Here is a 4,146-nt window from a genome sequence, read left to right on the forward strand (position 1 = left end):
CTTAATGTCTTATGTCGGCATCATTACCTCGCTTTCTTGCGCATATATACAGCTGGATAGCTTGAGTTATTTCATTGATTAGGAAATTCAATTCACCATACTTACAGAGGGTTATACGATAGTAAATCAAACATAGACAGATGGCAATGCTAATTCTATACCAAGACGATAGCTTGCATTACAACAACATCGCAAGACTTAGGCAATGTTAGGGCAGAGACCAAGGCAAAGCTTACATGCAAGCCAGCTTGCCTCTCAAAAACACAGAGATCGATTATAAAGTTGGCTACCTTCATGTTTAATAAATTTTTCCCTTTTCCCTCCTCTCCTCTGATCAATATTGCAATTGATTGAATAAACTTTGAAAAGCTTCCACAATGTTATTGGCAGTGCGATCACTATCTTGCTCGATCTACATGCCACATCAAGGGTGTAATAAAGCAAAAAGTGTGCATGCTTGTGCAAGCCTGATCTTGAGAGAGAGGGAGAGAACAGAAAAAAAAAATTAGCATCGTATAAGGAACTATCCTAAGAGGAACCATGAATCAGTTTCAGTCCATGCAAATTTCAATCTACAGGTGATGATAAATTTCGAGCGCTAGTGCATATGTGGCACTAGCAAACACCCTTCAAAGTTTCAGATCAGAGGAATCAGAGGGTATTCATTTGTGCCACATGGCACTGAGCAATCGAAATTTAACTGGATGGGAAGTAGAGAAGTCATATGTATTTGCAAGCTCAAACACATAAATAAGCTCAAATGCAGAACAAAGAAACAAGACCAGACGATACATACCTGAGCAGCGAAAGTAAGATCCACTGCTGAGTCAGAGAAGGGTAAAACATTCACACTCACTATCGATATGGGCATCTTGTCAAGTACCTCCAAACATCTGACAAGAATTTTTTGATCTTATTGCAATGAACACGAATGAGCACATCATTTCCAAATGCCCAAGCTTCAATAGCCGTGCCTGGCTCAATGCTCTGATGATCTATGCTTGTCGTATAGGAGTTCTTTGCTGAAATTAGAGGCTGGGCTTTCCTTTCCTCGAGCTCTTTAAGACGCTCCTCTAGCTGCTTCACATACTTGATTGTATCTCCTAGTAACGACGCTTGATCCATCTAAGTAAGCACATCTAGAAGATTAAGCAGCAACACACATAACTTCCTTTTTACATCCAGCCAAAAAGAGAGATTCACTCTGGTTTCTACATTATCTACAGAACATGCATGTTTGAGATTGAAAAAGGGGCTCCAAGTAGATTTGATGGCTTCAGAAGTACCTTCGTTAACCCAGGCAAAACTACTGACAAAGCAACAAATCTCTGGTTGAGTTTCTCTCGTCTTTTCCGTTCTGCCAACACATGCGCTTTGCCCTTTCTGAGGAGGGATACGTAGGTAGTAATGGTGTCGCTCGTGTCTGCTGACCCGATAATATTATGAAGTTGCATGTGATGTTGTGCTGGTTCAATTTGCGGTAGAGGTGGAGGCCTGTACTCTTTCTTATGTCTATCTTGAAAGGATAATTTTCTTTTTCCAGCATATTTTTCTTCCTTTAATCTCCCTTCATCTTCTGTACTGGCCAAATATAGCTTCTCCACAACTTGGATTTTCTCATCTGGTGTAATTGTTTCAAACGTGGTGGAAGTCCCAGCTTTCTTTCTGCCAGCGCAGCCGAAGAGAGTCACTTCTTCTATTTGAGGGAAATGGCCGGGCTGCACAAATGAAATGTTCCCAGAGCTAATTACTTTGGGACTGAAACTAGATATACCAGATGATCCTTGTAAGGGTTGTGCAGGTTCAACTACATAAGAAACCCTCAGCTCTTTTGCAGACCCCTCAAGCTGTACTGCGGGCCGACTCAAACAAGCAGCCGAACTGCCAGCGGATGCACCTAATTCATGCGCAATAGTGATGGGATTTGATGATGAAACTAACCGCGGAAGATCATTTGATGATGCAACTAGCCGTGAAAGATCATCATTCAATGATGATGATGATGACGGACCATCCATACTTGATGTCTCATATTGTAGTTCATGCAAATCCTGTTCAGAAGATAATAACGATGAAGTTTTCGTTCAACATGATGCTCAACATGTCTAAATGATGTGGGACGTGAAGAAAGTACCAGCTCCAAATGAGAGAGCAGCCAATTGATTGGGGTACCGTCACTTCTGCTGATGCCGGCATCTCTACTCATGTGGGAGGATGGCTGCCGGTACATTTCTCTGAGAAAGCCAAAACAAGAAAGTTAGTTATAAGGAAGCAATTTAGGAGGGCTTACTTTCATGCAGAACGAACATGCAGCATATCCAGATAAACATAGAAGCCATGTGTGTGTGTGTGTGTGTGTGTGTGTGTGTGTGTGTGTGTGTGTGTGTGTGAGAGAGAGAGAGAGAGAGAGAGAGAGAGGTTACACCAGAATATTTGGAAGTCGATAATGAAGGCGCTGTGGGATTGCATTGGAGAAGGCGCGACGGCAGCTTAAAGCTCCCCCCCCCCCCCCCCCCCCGCGGGTCCCCTTCCCTTTCCTCCCCCATTACTGGTCGCGGCGCCCTGCCAAATACTGTCGGCACGCTCGTCTTAAGCGGTGTCTGTGTGTGCGCGCGCGCTATATACGAGAGAGTTAAACTTATATAGTGAGCTTAGAACTTATATAGCCACCTTAGAACTTGAGTAGAATAAAACTCTATGCACAAGTCATACATTAAGCAACAACCAAAGATAACCTGAAAAAGCCAAAACAAGATTCTCTCTGAGGCTCTCTCTCTCTCTCAAGTCGTTAGTGCCACCTTAGAACTAGATTTGCCCGCGTAGAATAAGAATAATGTTCGGTGGGCTTCTCTTGTCTCTCATTTACATACTCTCACTTGCGCATATTTTCAATCTGCATAAAACCCTTCCCACAAATCATAAACTAAGCACCAACCCAAGACCACTAGAGAAAGCCAAAACTACTCTCTCTCTCTCTCTCTCTCTCTCTCACTCTCTCTCTCTCTCTCTCTCTCTCTCTCTCTCTCTCTCTCTAGCTTGATGTTGCACTGAGTCTTTTACTAAGTTTCTATTGCTATTAAAAGTTAAATTTATCACCAATGATTTTTAAACACACTCTCTTGCGTTGTTATTAAAATCCTCACGTGACCGAGAACGTTCACACTTAAATATTCACCCAAATTCTTTTAGATAATCATGAAAGAGGCGGAAAAGGAAAAGACAACCTTGAAGCAATGTCGCAAGAAATTAAAACTATTCACTGAGAGAGTGCTATTCAATAATGGGAATGGGATCGTCTTAGCTAGGTTGGATGAAAGAGAAACATTGTGCACACAAGTGAGTGTGTGTAGGTTAGATTATCACTCAAGCGAATTAGGCTCCAAGATGAATTAACTTGGACTCATAAACACAATCTTGAGTATTTGCTAACCCATCACAGGCTCGCCATAAACGAGGGAGATGTAATGCAAAAGGAATTGATTTGCTTATTCATGAAATGAGTTTTAAGTAGCTCTACAACCTTGCACCAATACATGTGGGATATTACCACCTTTTCTCTTAGTGACTCATACTCTACGACAAAGATCACACCTTACAATCCTTCCCTTGAGGTTTGGACTAGGAAGAATCTGAAGAGACTCACATCTCTGGCACACTCCAATCTAGGAGCTAAAAGAACATCTCCAATCCAGGAGACAAAATATCTCTAGTCTAAGAGACACTCAACACCTCCCCTCAAACACATGTATAAAACTAAGACTAAGCTATCTCCAAACAAATGCAACTGAAGGGGAAAGGTAAAACAAAAAAGCTAGAGAATGTCATCGTAGACTAGAAGCCCTTTCTCTTCCATTGTGCTAATAGAGGGGTCGTAGCTTAGGAGCCTCTCCCAACGAGTGTCTACCTCTTTACACACACATGACTAAAAGGTTATCCTCGTAAATGTAGATAATGATTTTCATTGCAAATGGTGCTTGGTTGTAGAAAAAATTAGTATTTAATTGCGGGAGCGAGAGAGAGAGAGAGAGAGAGAATGAGAGAATGCCCGGTTCTTTGCTTAATTTGTGAAGCACCTCTTCACCGGAGTGAAGCTCCTCTTCACAATTTTCGTTCTCTACTTCGCTTTGGAGTGCGAAGCTTCGACCT

At 42.1% G+C, this 4,146-nt stretch overlaps 1 pseudogene across 1 annotated transcript; it reads right to left on the minus strand.

Moving 5' to 3' along the window:
• LOC147463461 (uncharacterized) lies at positions 1-2,540 on the minus strand (annotated as a pseudogene). Its single transcript, XR_015190220.1, has 5 exons — positions 2,426-2,540; positions 2,135-2,234; positions 1,287-2,051; positions 797-1,125; positions 1-412 (listed from the first exon to the last, which is right to left on the minus strand). The product of XR_015190220.1 is annotated as an uncharacterized LOC147463461 (transcript).
• Between the last annotated feature and the right edge of the window lie 1,606 nt (positions 2,541-4,146).

This window comes from Adiantum capillus-veneris, chromosome 2 (genome assembly GCF_014529385.1).
Source record: "Adiantum capillus-veneris isolate H3 chromosome 2, ASM1452938v2, whole genome shotgun sequence".
Taxonomy (NCBI): domain Eukaryota; kingdom Viridiplantae; phylum Streptophyta; class Polypodiopsida; order Polypodiales; family Pteridaceae; genus Adiantum; species Adiantum capillus-veneris.